The sequence below is a fragment of the Lepus europaeus genome, chromosome 6, assembly GCF_033115175.1.
Source record: "Lepus europaeus isolate LE1 chromosome 6, mLepTim1.pri, whole genome shotgun sequence".
NCBI classification, from domain to species: domain Eukaryota; kingdom Metazoa; phylum Chordata; class Mammalia; order Lagomorpha; family Leporidae; genus Lepus; species Lepus europaeus.
In genome coordinates this window covers 119812401-119828115 of record NC_084832.1, presented here as the reverse complement: position 1 = coordinate 119828115, position 15715 = coordinate 119812401, and positions in this window count along the sequence as shown.

Sequence of the window (15715 nt, the reverse complement as noted above, 5' to 3'; positions counted from 1 at the left end):
TCTCGGGGCTGGCATTGCAACGCCTCTAACAACACTGCCATCCCATATCAGAGCACTGGTTTGAGTCCCAGCTGCTCCACTTCCAATCCAGCTCCCTGCTCATGCACCTGAGAACACAGCAGAAAATGGCCCAAGTTCTTGGCACCCTACCACATATGTGGGAGACCCAGATGGAGCTCCTGGCTTCAGCCTGGCCCAGACCTGGCTGTTGCAACCATTTGAGGAGTGAACCAGCAGATAGAAGACCTCTCTTTCTCACTCTCTCCCTCTTACCCTCCATCCCTCTCACTCCCCCCCCTCTCTCTTCATCCCTATCTCTATCCTACCCTCCCTCCCTCTCCATCACTCTGCCTTTCAAATGAATAAATTAATTAATTAATCTTTTTTAAAAGCCTGTGTTCTCGCTATGACCAGGCTACATCAAGTCCTAGGTTATTAGCTACTAGCAGTATGAACAGTAATAGAGCAGTGACCACCTTCATCAGCATCTCTTCTATCCATCCATCCTCTGCTAGAGTAGACCTGCTCCATCCGATCATGTCACCCAGGTAGTGTGTGCAGTGGCGACTCAGAGAGGCTAGAGCAGAAAGCCCCAGTGTGTTTGGGGCTGGGAGGCAGGGTCTAGGCTACCTTGTCTTGTGGGTTTTCATCTTCCATGCAAACGCACTTTCTGTATAACTTCAGAATACGTAATGGCAGAAGAACATACAAAAGTTAAATGGGCATCTTCTAGGTGCCCGAAGAATGGGCAGAAACTCAGAGAGCCGCACCAATGGGCAGCAGGAAAAAACAGAATCTTAAAGCTCCAGCAAACTCCACTCATTGAGCCACATGTCAGCTCCAGGGGGACAGAGAATTCTACAACAGAAAATCCACGCTAAGGAGCAGCAGAGCCCGGCATGTAGCTCGATCCATGCAGGAGGGAAACCACACTCACTGAAATAGTCAGTTGAGTGTTCACATTTAAAATCGCAAATACAGGATGGAGGCCTTGGTGTGACAGTCAGATCCTGGGTGCATCCCATCCTGAACACCCCCGAGTCAGACACAATCAACCATTCCCTGGGTCCCCAGAGCCGCCCGTCAGCTGCTCCTCTGGCCAGTGTCCCATTACCGGAGGGAATTCAGAAGACCATCCGTCCTCGTTTTTGGCTCCCTAGTCTGCTTGTTCCAGAGTTTCCAGGTCAAAATTGCTGCATAAGCTCTAGAGAGGGGAAGGAAGAGATCGTTTTTCACAAGGAGGGGCGGAATGCCAGCCCCCTCTCTTGGCTCTCCATCCACACTGGCCAATAACCCCTGTCAGCCCCTTTGCCCTGCGTGCACCTGCAGGCCCTGGCACACAGCCCCCAACACTGCACTTTGTCCTGGCTGCAGCAGTCTTGGGTTCAAGAAGTCCCTGCTGCTGGCTCCTGCCATCTTCCTCCTGACCCTGTCTCCCCACTCCTTTTAGTCTTCACCTCGTGAACCTGGAGTTTCCTGGCTGCTACCTAAGTCCTGGCTCCGAGTCCTAGCACGCTTGCCAGATTCTAGGCACTCCCAGTCCAGCCCAGTGCCTCGTCTGGCCCTGAGCTGTTCTCTCAGGCTCCTCCAGTTTTGATTCTCTGTTTCTGGCTGCCTGGGACCTCTCTGTCCCTCCTTGCTCTGGTTCAAAACCCACCCACCAAGCGGCCAAGACCCTGCATAGGCCCTGCAGAGAGGTCATGCAGGAGACCCAGCACATGACCTTCCTTGTTTCACCTAGGTTAGGATCAACCTAACGGTGATGCTAAGAGTTTTCTTTGTAGCTGAAGTGGGGTGGGGTGGAGGTAGGGGGTCCTGGGATGAATATTTTGGGAAGCAGATCCCTAGATATTGAGTTCTTAATAGGAAAAGTCTCTCATCAGCCATCCCCTGGCCCCTAGATCTTCTGCCCACCATCTCCACAACACTTTGAATATTTTTCTTAGTCCTTTTGCTCTGTAGTCACTAAGGTAACACATGACATAAGATCACTTGCCTAAAAGAACAGGGCACAGATCAGCCAGTGGTTTTGAATTACTGCTTGATTTGGGCAATACTGATGTCAAGATAATAGGGCCACTTCCAGGGAAGGACAGAGTAAAACAGTCACGGACTGTCCACTCCCACGTGCCAAGACACAGGTCAGCTACTGAAGTGCTTCCCAAGCTTGGTAATATCCTGAACCACCTAGCACTTATGCAAGATCCACTGGGTGCAGTGGAGGAGGAGGACCACAGCAGAACACAATTGTCCAGGTGTGCAGCTGCCGCAGACCCAGCCGGCAGCCTTGGGGGGGGGGGGGTGTCCACATCTCTGCACGTCTGTGCTCATTCATGGCTTCTCAGGGAAGCTCTGACAACAGTGGCCGTTCACAGGCAGATGTTCAGCTTCATGGTTAAGACTCTATCTAGTTCACGTGCTCACATCCCACATCTCTAAGTACCTGTGTTCAATCCCCAGCTCTCACTTCTGACTCCAGCTTCCTACTAATGCAGACCCTGGGAGGCAGCAGTGATGGCTCAAGTAACTGGCTTCCTGCCACTCACACGGGAGACCTGGACTGCATCTCAGGATCCAGCGTCTGCTCCCTGCCACTGTAGGCATTCATGAACTGATCCAGCGAATGGAAATTCTCTCTCCCTCTCTGCCTCTCAAATAGATTTTAGAAATAAATTGGGGCTGTTATTGCAAACCCAGTCACATATGGGAGTGCCTGGATTCAAGTTCCAGCTCCACTTCCAACTCCAGCTTCCTGTTAATATACACCCTAGAAAGCAGCAAGTGCTTGAGTCTCTGCCACCCACCTGGGACCTGGACAGAGTTCGAGCCTCCTGGCTTTAACCTGACGCAGTCTTGGTTTTTATGGGCATTGGTGGAATGGAATGGCAGGTAAAAAAATCTCTCTCCCCCTCCCTCCCTCCCTACACCTGTCCCTTTCTCTCATTCAACTAAATAAAAATAATAAGAAATATTTAAGAAAACAAGCATTTTTTAAATTTAAAAAGCAGTGGCTGCTCATTCAAATTGGGTCTGAGTTCCTGAGTTCCTGCAAACATTTTTGGTGGCTAGGCAGTCATCATTGTAGGAAGGCTTCTAACGCCAGGAGCTTTAACTGTAGTGCAAGGAAAGCTTATAAACAAGGACTCAGCACAGTAAACACTCCGGTTCTGCTGTGGTTGCAGGGAGAAACACACTGGAATAAAGACACAGAGCAGGGAGGGCCTGGGAGGAGGACCAGACAAAGCACTGTTGAGCTCCATCGGATGCAGGAGGGAGGCTGCGCGCGGGGGGGGGGGGGGGGGGGGGCTTGAAGAGGTAGGGACATCAGCCAAGCGGGTGCCTGGGGCAAGCACAGACCAGGCAGCACGTGATGCCAAGGCGAGAGGGTGCCCCGTGGTTTCCAGGAACAGGGCAATGGGGAGAGGAGCAAGATCCCCCAGTGAGGGAGGCAAGGGGAGCTCCTGCCCTAGGCTGGAAGCGATTCTTGGTCCATCGCAGGGGATCTCATAGGACGTCTGGTCGACAAGTTGCTGTCAGACCTGCTCCCACAGTGAAAGATGCTACAGGACAGGCCACGGTCTTCTCAAGGGGACCAAGAAGGAACACAGCAAAGTGTGAAGGGGGACATATGAAGGTCCAGGGGACAGTGGCAGGAAAAGACAGCGTACCGGACAGGCATCAGTGCGGCAGTTCAGAGGCCAGCTGGGGAGTGGGCATTTGGTACAGCAGCTGGGGTCATTGTTTGGGACACCCACATCCCGTAGCAGAGTGCCTGGTTCAAGCCCCGGCTCCTCCACTTCGGATCCAGCTTCCTGTTAAGACCCAATCTGGCGGCTGGTGCCGCGGCTCACTAGGCTAATCCTCCGCCTGCGGCGCCGGCACACCGGGTTCTACTCCCAGCTGGGACGCCGGATTCTGTCCCGGTTGCTCCTCTTCCAATCCAGCTCTCTGCTGTGGCCCAGGAAGGCAGTGGAGGATGGCCCAAGTGCTTGGGCCCTGCACCTGCATGGGAGACCAGGAAGAAGTACCTGGCTCCTGGCTTTGGATTGGCGCAGCACGCCGGCTGTTGCGGCCATTTGGGGGGTGAACCAACAGAAGGAAGACCTTTCTCTCTGTCTCCCTCTCTCTGTATAACTCTGCCTGTTAAAAAAAAAAAAGACCCAATCTGGAAGATAGAAGGTGACAGCTCAAGAACTTGGGTCCCTGCCACCCACGTGGGAGACCTGGATTGAGTTCCAGTCTCCGTCCCCGCTCTGGCTATTGCAGATGACTGGGGAGTGAACCAGCACATGGGACATCTCTGTGTCTCTGTGTTCCAAAAGAGATGAAAACAAGAAGTAATTTTTTTCAAAGATGCTAGTTAGGATACCCTCACCCCCTATCAGAGTATCTGGGTTCGAGTTTTCTTGCTCCATCCCAATTCCACCTTCCTGCTAATGCATGTCCTGGGAGGCCACAGGGCATGACACAAGAAGTTGGGTCCCTCCATCCACGTGGAAGACCCAGATAAAATTTCAGGCTTCTGGCTTCAGCTTTTTCTATCCCAGGCTATTATTCACATTTGGGGAAAGAACCAGTAGTTGGGAAATCAATATGTCTCTCTTCTTCCCTCTCTATCTCTCTACCTCTCTTTCTCCCCCTCTTTCCCTCCCTCTCCTTCTTTGCCTTTCAAATCATTTTTTAAAAAGATAAGTTTATTTTGTTACAAAAAAAAACTTGGAAATTAATTCACAGTCTTTTCAAATATACACATTTCCTGGAGTTTCTTTAAAGATCCCTTGTGTATGAAAGATGGATGATGATGGGAATGCAATGAAGAGCCGGCTCATAGCCTGGCCCACCTCTGTCCTAAGGGTTTATCTGTCCACACCAGCCCCAGCCCTTCAGTCTGCAACTGCAGCGCCAAGTCCACTGGCTAAAGAGGCTCTGCCGTGACGGAGCAGGCTGACCACTGTGTCACGTACAGAAGGGAACAGGAAGCCAGAGCATCTTCAGCCACCTGGGAAGACAGCACACTGTGGCTTCTAATGGTTGCTATCTGAGCCTAAGCTTCACACTTTTTTTAATTTAAAAAAAAAGTTTATTTATTTATTTGAAAAGCAGAGTGACAGAGAAATCTCCCATCCACTGGTTCACTCCCCAAATGACCACAACAGGTAGGTCTGGACCAGGCTGAAGCCAGAAACTCCATTCTGGTCTGTTACATGCATGGTAGGGGCCCAGATCCTCAGGCCATCTCCCACTGCCTTCCCAGGACTGGAACTGCTGCTCCACTATACTGGTGTCACGAGCAGTGGCTTAACCCCCCAGCCTTGGCTTCGTGTCGTTAAACACAGCGACAGACACCATCAGGACTGGCACTGAACCTCAAGGGTTTAATATCTTGAAAGCTGAGCGTGAACTTCTCCTCCCTGCTTACTCCAAACGCCCCTCATCCAGAGACCAAGGACACACCCCTTGCCCAGCGTTCAGCCCCCACAAAGTCACAAAGGAGAGGGACACAGGAGTTTTCTTCCACCCTGGCGCGGCACCACGCATTAGGATCTCCCAGTCTGCTCTGGGGTCGGCCCCTCACCCGGGGCCAGGCCACTTGGCTGCAGGGCAGAGCGACCGTGGAAGGCAGCGGTCCCGTCTGCACAGCCCGGAGAAGGAAGCGCCGTACTCGCAGCATTTAGATTTTCCATGCTATGGTGCATTTGGAAGCTTCGCCCGACTCCAGACAGAATAAATTTACTCCAGCACAAATCTCTTGATCATTTCTCCTTCAAATGTGGGAAAGCAGCGCTGGGAAGGTGGAGAGTGCGGAGCACATCATAAATCCAGGGACACAGGAACTCAGAGAGCTGCGAGAGGCGCACAAAGCGGGCTCTGTGCGTTCATATTATTTTCTGTTTAAAATCGACATGTGTGGTTTGGGACAAAGGCCTTTTAGTGTGCAGGAGAGAAGGCTCAGTGGTGCTCTTTGTGAAAAGCAGAGCCGCGTCTGGGGGAGACAGTGCAGAGATGTGCCGGGGGTATTGCCTGCAGGAAACTAAAAATAAAACGACAGGGCTTTCGAATAACTGCCCGGGGCCTGAGCGTGTCTCCGCAGGCTGCCACCGTGCTGTGCTGTCTTCGAATGGGTACAGGTGCTTGTTGTTAAAATCCCCAGGGATTATTAAGGAGCACTTAAAATGGCCCTGTTTCTGTTGCCCCACTCACCGACAGAGCTCCGTGTTTTCTTGAGAACATTTGTCTTGGAATATTGTGTTATCCAAAGACCCCAGGGTATTCGGTATAATCAGAACACAGACTGGTTCCTGCTGCCTATGGCACCAGCTCTGCCATCTTGGCTTCGTGGAGTAACTGCTCTGTGCCTCAGTCTCCCCCTCTATGAAATGGGACTGATAACAGTGCCTACCTCTCTGGGTTGCAGCACTTAGCACTTAGCACGTGGTGACTCACAGGGTTATAGGTTATGCTTGATAGAATTATCCAGTTAATATTCTTTTTTAAAAAACCTTCATTAACTTCTATTTGAAAGGCAGACAGAGACAGAGAGATCTTCCATCTACTTGATCCCTCCAAAAATGCCAAGGTTGGGCCAGGCTGAAGCCAGGAGCCTGGAATTCTATCCAGTTCTCCCATGTGGGTGACAGAGACCCAACTGCTTGAGCCATCACCTGCTGCCTCCCATATTGTGTATAACAAGAAGCTGGCATCAAAAGTGGAGTAGGGACTTGAACCTAGGAACTATGATGAGACACACAGGCGTTGCAAGGGGCATCTTGGACTCTGCACCAAAGCTCCCCCTCGGGTGTCCACCCAAACAGCCTAACCTTGCACACACACACCCTAGCATGCTGGCTTTCTGTTTTTAAAGAGTGGGGTGGGAAAGGAAGCTGTGGGAAGCTATTCTCAACAGAACTGAGCAAAACCACCAAAGTGGATGTCACTCTGATCCTTGGTCCTCACTCAAATCTACTTATTTATCAGCCCTGGTGACACTGGTGGGCTTTCCCCTTGGCATCCATTGTCTCTGGTCACAGCACCATGACTGGTTTGAGGGGCTCCCATCTGTTTTCAGATGTCCACTTCCTGGGCTCCCAGTTGACATGTGCATCTTCAGGACCAAGGATGAGGGGAAGTGGCCAACATTACATTCACTGGGCTGCAGCGCCCCAGGGAGCAGGTGCCTAAGTTCCTGCTGCCCACAAACCTGGAGCTGCCCTGTCTGTGGCCCTTTCCCAACCTTTTTGTGTAGCTCTTCCTATGAGCTCTTCCAAGTCCTCTCCGTAAACTCCTTTCCCCACGTCAGCCAGAATGAGTCTTTTAATCCGAAGCACAGACCCTAACAGGTGCGACTCTCACCCCCTTCTTTAAGGCTCCTGGGACCACTAAGTGCCTGCACACACAGAATTCTATTGCATGGATACTACATAGTGGCTGTTGATGATGGCTGGAAGCTCTAAGGTAGCTGGAAAATGAGTTACAGAGAAATTAATACTCTAGTTTTTTCTATTATGTACAAAGGAGGAAGAGAAGAGATGGTGGGAAGGCTGGCCAGTGAAGGGGTGGCTTCAGGGTGAAGACTGGAGCAGGTGTTACTCCAACGAAGGGGCAGGGAACATGGCACCGTTATCAATGGGAGTGCTTCAGTGTCTCCAAGTCTCTCCCCTGCCTGGATGCTTTAATGGGAGGTAGGGGTGGGGAGCACGGTTGACAGTGAGGAGGGGTGTGGAATAAAGGAGAGGACACAGGGAAGCCCAAGCCACCACCTCTGACTTCACACTTTGGTCTGGGCCAGCCTCGTGGGTGACTGATGCCCAGTGAGCGAAAAACAAAGTGGATAAAGGAAGGCGAGTGGAAAACAAACAGCAAAACAGACACAGAGATCTGACGTCGGGAAAGTAGTTCCGAATGCCAGGGGCTGGGCTGGGCATTTGGTGCCATGGTTAAGCCACTGCTTGCGATGCCTGCATCCCATATCCAAGTGCCTGGCTGGCGTCTCAGCTGCTCTGCTTCTGATCCAGCTTCCTGCTGATGCACACCCTGGGAGGCAGCCGATGATGGCCAAGAACCCAGGTCCCTGCCGCCAATGTGAATGGGAACCAGGATTGAATCTTGGCTCCTGGCTTGCCCAGGTATTGCAGGCACTGGGGAGTGAACTACTGAATAGGGGTTACCTCTCCCACTTCCTTTCAGATAAGTAAATAAATAAGAAATAAAAGGGGTGGGTAGAGAATGGCAGGAGCACTATGTAAGGAAGCAGAGTGCCTATTCACGAAGAACTTCCTGGCTCATCTCCAGGAGAGGGAGCCCCTGTTGGTGGTATAGAGACTCTTGGGTCCCTGGTATGTAATGAAGAGATCAGTCTCCCCACTAATGACTGATCAAGGCATCCATAACCATGGCAGAGAATTCTTAGCAATGCTCACTTCAGTGGAGACTTCTAGAGTGTGCCCATTAATATTCTGCTTTTACCCTACTTAGCACTGTCTAAGACCTTAATGTTTCAGAAAACCCATGAGACCTTGGATTTTCTCCTGGCCCACCACTGGGTTCTCTCAACTTCCCTTGGCAGAGCTTCTGAGACAAGGGCCCCAAGTGAAGGCTGGAAGAAAAGGAGCCATGCAGAGAGCGAGAAATACAGCAAGATTAATTAGAGGATGCAGGGCCCACATCCCATTCCCTGGCCGTCTGCTCCAAACAGGGAGGGCCCACACCGCCGGGGAACAGATGTCCGTTTCTCCTCCCTGTGTGAAGACAAATCCCGACATGGAATGACAGGAAGCCCGGGCACTGCGGCGCATGTCCCAACTACACATGATATGCACACAGTATACTCGATCCACCTTACCCTGCCACTGGAGCTGATGTGTGGGTTAGAAACTCAATGTAAGCTTTTTTTTAAAAAAAATTGCTTTTAGCCACACACACACACACACACACAGTCTCCCTACTGAATTGTAAGAGCATAACAGAGCTCAAAGTAACTCTGGCTGCAGCTACCATCACCTGCTTCTCCTGCTCGCGACGATATAAGATGCTCTCCCACTCAGATGGCAACTAGAATCAGCACTGTCAGGAAGTACGCGATACGTGAGCCTGTTCTTATTTTGAAAATAACATTTGGACAGTAGTGCTCTGTCATTTTTTTTTTAAAGATTTGTTTTATCTATTTGAAAGGCAGAGTTACAGAGAGGGAGGTATAAGAGAAGGAGAGACAGAGATCTTGTATCTGCTGGTTCCCACCACAAACAATAGTTACAATGCTAAGGACTGCACCCCGCCCAAAGCTGGGAGCTTGGTACTCCAGCCAGGAGCCTGGTCTCCCAAGTGAGTGGCTTCATGCTGTGTTTCCAGGCACATTAGCAGGGACCTGGATTGGAAGTGGAGCACTCGGGCCTCGAACTGGTGCCCGTGTGGGATGCTGGTGTCATGGGCAGAGGCTTAACCTGCTATATAAGCACAAGGCCAGCCCCCACTCCGTCGTTTTTAACTTGAATTTATCATGGTTTCAGAACCTGGATAAACAAATACTTTGTTACCCAGAAGAAAATTTATCTTTTGTTGGTAGAAGTCCTTTCCCTCTTTTAAGGGGAGAGAAATGACCACGTGCTCACAGGGGGCCATAATTAAAAAGCCACATACACTCTGCAATTTGAAGCATGGTCAGGGACAGCAACGGTGAGGACAGCCTCCTATCCACTCCCGTGAGCCTGCTCAGAAGGAGGTGCATCTCGTCTACCCCAAAGATGGGCTTGCCCCTGTTATCTCACATCTAATAACCCCTGCTTCCAAGGACTCCTACCCTTCATTCAAATATGAGCGCATCTTCCTCCAAGGTGTTTTTTCTACTACCCTCTGTGGAATTGGAACGTAAGGCAGAACTCCATGTAATTGATAACATTTCTTATAGAAAGCAGGAATCTTATTAACATGAGGGTTAGCATCTCTTCACAGAAATTTCATCTACTACGCCCTATTAACTTCACGTCTACTCTTTGAATTATTTTTAAATTATGCCTACTTTTCATTCCATTGTTCCAGTTATGGGAGAACATGAGATAGATGGTGGTGACAATTAGAGCATGAAGCTTCACGTACCCAGGACCCAACTTCCACAATGACCAACTCAGGTTTTCTCTATACACCCAAAATCCACCCCGCTATCACAGCAAATCCAACTGTGACTTCATTTCATCAGTAAATATTTCATTTTCTGAAAGATTAAAAACTTGTCAAACATCATAAAACCATCACACCTAGAGGAAAACAAAACACAGTCTTTAATTTCCTCAAGCCTCCAGCACTATGAGGGAGCTCCACAAAGCTCAGGGAAAATGGAAGCAAAAAAAATAAGCCTGGACATTTGGCCTGGAGCTTAAGCCAGCAGCTGGACACTGCAGCCCTCAGCTGGGTATCTGGTTTGGAGTTCCAGCCACCTGCTGAAGCAGAAGGTAGCAGGTGATGGCTCAGGCAGTGGGGTCCCTGCCACCCATGTGAGACCCCTGCACCGTGTCCCCAGCTCCCAGCTCCAGCCTGGCTCAACTCCAGCTGTGCCTTTGGGGAATGAACCAGCCCAGGGCTGATACCTCTCTGTGTCTCTCTTCATGTCCCCGACTCTTAAATGAATAAATAAAAAGTTTTGGAAAAGAAACATGTCTATTTTGGTGCAAAAATTTTTTGAAATCTATACATTCGTTTTTCATAATACACATTTTCCATGAACTTCTTGAAAAAACCCTCAGACGTGTAGTGGCTGGCACGCTAGGCTGTCCACATCTCCCTCCTGGGGTCCAAGGACTTATTCTTCCAGCTTCTGGGTGTGCTACCAGCTGTCAGACCCCAAGGCCACGCCCCTTTCCCTGGGCTTCCCATACCCAGGGAATGCTCAGTACAGGATAGGGGGCACTTTCCCCAACTTGGGACCCCTCTGAGGAGTCATCACAGCTTCAGCGCCCCCGTGGGGTTGGCTGACACCACAAGGTTGCTACGGTTTAGCCCAATTTCTCTCTTGGTCCAGTCCCACCTACCTTCCCTTCACCCAACGCCAATGAACCAAGCAGCACTAATCTTTAAACATTTGCTTTCAAGAGACCTAAACCTGCAACAGCATCCAAGTTTCTTTTTCTCTTATAAATGTTGCAAGTAGCCGGCGCCGCGGCTCACTAGGCTAATCCTCCGCCTTGCGGAGCCAGCACACTGGGTTCTAATCCCAGTTGGGGCACCGATCCTGTCTCAGTTGCCCCTCTTCCAGGCCAGCTCTCTGCTGTGGCCAGGGAGTGCAGTGGAGGATGGCCCAAGTTCTTGAGCCCTGCACCCCATGGGAGACCAGGAAAAAGCTCCGGGCTCCTGGCATCAGATCAGCGCCGTGCACCGGCCGCAGTGCGCCTACCGCAGCGGCCATTGGAGGGTGAACCAACGGCAAAAGGAAGACCTTTCTCTCTGTCTCTCTCTCTCTCACTGTCCACTCTGCCTGTCAAAAAAATAAATAAATAAATAAATGTTGCAAGTAACTGTCTGCTTAGATTATAGCAGATTCTTTATTGGCATCAGCATTCAAATAAGGTCCACACTAAAATTGGCTTCTATTTCTTGTAGGTCTCTTTAAGAATCTTATAGGTGTCTCCCTCTCTCATCTTCCCTTTTTGCAATGTATTTGCTGAAAAAATTGCCATTAATCCTATGGAGTTTTCTACAAGTCTGAGTTTTGTTGATCACATCCTCATGGTATAATTTAACTAGTTCCTCCACTTTATGTATTTCTTCTACATTGGTAGTTGTAGCCAGAAGTCTAATCATATTCAAGTTCAGTTTCTTTTGGAATACTTGCTAAGTGATGTTCAGTTCTTCCACTAAGAAGCATATATGTTTTAAATCTCTTTTTTTGTGATGCTTAGCCATCTTTGGTGTAGAGTACAATTGCCCTGTCCACTAATTCGTTAAGAGTTACCTACTCCGGACACTTACTCTGTCATTTTCATTTATTAGTTGCCACTTGGTTAGTTAGCCAGTTGTACAAATTTCACAGGAAAATCAGGGTGATTTCTGGTATCCTGCAGTGGTGACCAGTACTTCAGACTATGATCATGAGCCATGGACTTGAGCATCCTTGCAGTCCTTATCCTCATTCATACTCAGCTGGCATGTCTGTGTCCAATGAGAGTCCTCAGTGTAGCAACACTTGATGGCTTCTGTCTTGGGCTTCCTAACAATTCTGCAGTTCTCATATCAAATGGATGTCCTCCAATTCCACTCCTCTCTGACACAAACTACCCAGCGATAACACAGACCCCACAGAGTAAGGGCTCAATCCCACAACACTGGCCCTCCTTCAGATGCTAGGTGCAAATGGGACTCCCAGGATAGCAGCATTTCCACCTGACAGACTATAAATCCAGGGGCTCCCCCAATGCCCCACCCTTCAGGTTCAATAATTCGCTAAATAACTCGGAGTACTGGGAAAAGTGTGATCTCATGATTATGATTTAAAATAAAGGATACAAGTGAGCAGCCAGGGAAGCAGGTGCACGGGCCAGCCAGGCAGTGGTGCAGAGTTCCCACACCCTTTCTGGGCACGCAGCTGCCCCAGCCCAGCTCTCTGGTCACCAACCTTGTTGCAGACACCTCCATGCTTTTCAGTATCAAAGTAGGGAGCTGGATCAGAAGAGGAGCAGCTGGGACTTGAACCGGTGCCCCTACAGGATGCGGATGCTGCAGGAGGCAGCTTGACCCACTATACCACAGTGCCAGCCCTATTCAAAAATTTGACATCTATTCTCTATCTATCTCCCTTTTCCCCATGGCTCAAGTAAATAAATAAATGTTTTAAAGAAATGTCTATTTTGGTACAAACATTTAAGACCTATGCATATGAGGGGTTTTCAACAAGTCTGTGTAAATGGCGTTAGGAAAAAAACTATGCATGGATTTCAATTTTTTTGCACAAAATAAACTGATTTTTTTTTTTTGACAGGCAGAGTTAGACAGTGAGAGAGAGGGACAGAGATTAAGGTCTTCATTCTGTTGGTTCACCCACCAGATGACCAGGAGCCAGGTGCTTCCTCCTGGTCTCCAATGCAGGTGCAGGGCCCAAGCACTTGGGCCATCCTCCACTGCCTTCCCTGACCACAGCAGAGAGCTGGACTGGAAGAGGAGCAACCGGGAAAAAACCGGTGCCCCAGCCAGGACTAGAACCCAGAGTACTGGCACCGCAGGTGGAGAATTAGCCTAGTGAGCCAAGGTGCCGGCCAAACTGACCATTTAATTCCATTTCCTGCACATTTTTGGAAGCCCCTTCATATTCAAAGAAACATGGTTTGGGGGGCTGGCACTGTGGTGCAGTGGGTTAATGCCCTGGCCTGAAGTGCTGGCATCCCATATGCGCCCCGGTTCTAGTCCCAGCTGCTCCTCTCTAGTCCAGCTCTCTGCTGTGGTCTGGGAAAGCAGTAGAAGACGGCTCAAGTTCTTGGGCCCCTGTACCCGTGTGGGAGACCTGGAAAAAGCTCCTGGCTCCTGTCTGCGGATTGGTGCAGCTCTGGCCACTGTGGCCATCTGGGGAGTGAACCATCGGATGGGAGACCTCTCTCTCAGCCTCTCCTCTCTCTGTGCAACTCTGACTTTCAAATAAATAAATAAATCATTTTAAAAGAATTTTAAAAGAAGCCTAGTTTGTATCTTTTCCTTTCTGTCACATTCTCTGCCATCCCTTATAGATGGAAATGTTTTAATTCGCTTAACCTCTTAATGTTTCTTTCTAAATGTAAGCTTAAATGTGTGTACACAGCCTTTCTGTGAAAACAAAGCGCTCATCTTTGTGAGAACAGCATCGAGGCTCCTGGGCTGCCTATTTCTGTGCTTACGCAGCTCCTCACCTTAGAAGGAAGAAGAGACAGCAGGCGAGCCAGCTCTGGTATTTCTGGAACACCAGACCTGCACTGCAAACATTCCCGTAAACTTCACCCTCACGAGAGCGTGCAGTGGAGGTCCTGTAATCCCTGCTTTTACACACAGAATCCGAGGCCCAGAGCGGGCGTGCGAGGCTGGTGCCCAGCCAATCCGGGCCTTCCGTGCTCCAAAGCTGTGGTCTGTGTGCCGCCCTGTTTCTCCCTGACCTACTCCCCTCCCCCAGGGTCTCATCCCTTTAGGCTGAGGAGCTTGCTGCCACATCCACTCCCTCCCCCTCCCTTCCAAGGGTCCCAGGGGACTGTGACCCACATCTGTTTCTGCACCCCTAGCGCTCCGTTTCACATACTTCGGATTTCTGTTTCTAAACAGAGAGCAGGTATCAGAAAGGGTGGGGGAGCGCTGCAGGTGGATTCAGGAGGACCACACACCCCAGCTGAGACTCCTGCGACAGAAGACACGTAGCGGGGGAAGCAGATCCTAGGCATAACCTCAGCATGTGAAATGGGCATTTCTCAACATCTCGTGCTTATTCAGGCTCTGATCACATCATCAGGGTCACCCACGTGGGAGACCCACAGGGAGTTCTGCACTCCTGGCCTGGCCCAGCCCTGGTTGTTGCGGCCATTTAGGGACTGAGCCAGCAGATAGGAGATCAATCTGTGTCTGACTTTCCCTCTCTGTAACCTGCCTATCAAAGTAACAGCCCAGGGGGCCGCCAGCCATGAACTCGCACTCACATTCAGCGTCATCGCGCTTATATCCAAAGCCCCCTGACCATCACCTCTTCCTTCTCTGGGCATGTTGGGCTCCTGCTGAGGTTCAGGGTCACTCTCCTCCTGGCGGGTGTGTAGGGGGATGGGGGATGTTCCTGTCGGAGGCTCCATGGGTACAAGAGTTGTCAGGTCAGAACGGCTGAGCACACAGGGACTCTGCTGTTTCAGCCACGGAAGCTGGGACAGGGAACTTACCAGACCTCAGTTTTATCATCTGTAAAATGGGACAGCAGCATCACAGAGGGTTGAAAACAGACCCCATTGTTTTGTACACAGTAAGTGCTCAGTAGATGTTAACTGTGATTGCTACCCATCCTCTCTCCTCTAGGACTCCGTCCTGTTGGCCCTCCTTCCTCTTTTTGGTTACCACCCATTTCTCCTGTTCTGAGTAAGACAATAAACAGTGTGGGCTTCGATTACCCTACCTTGGGGATCAGTCACACCACAGTTCAAATCATGGTTCCATCACCTGCTTACTGGGTGACCCTGGGACAACACTTCGCTCCTACCACAAAAGGAAACAGATACTCCGACTCGCACGGCTGCTGCAGACATTAGGAAAAGCCTTCTAGCCCAGCTCCTCTCCCACAAAACTGAGGCAGGTGCCACAGAGCAGACTGGGCTGTCAGTGAGAAGCAGCACCCGCCCAGGCGCCGGTGATGGCGATGGTGGCATCAGCAGTTTGACTTCCTTTGTCTTCCTCCTCTCCAAGGCAAAGTTTCCCTTTGACCTCAGCCTTCCTACAACAGTCACGGCACTCCCCACCTCCCACCCAGCCCAGGCACTTCCTAAGCACAGTAAGATCCCCTCACCCCAGCTCCTGGTGCTGCCCACGAGAGAATCTCAGATCCTGCGGTAAAGCACGCGACGCTGCTCTGGCCACCCTGCTCACCCTCGTTTGCGATCTGCAGGACCCGTGGCAGCTCCTACCCTGCCACACTTGGGACACATGCCTCCTTCTCTATTTTGTGATTTTTAAAAACATATTTTCATTTTCCTTGAAAGCCAGAGAGACAGAGACACGTCTTTCAACCATGGGTTCACTCCCC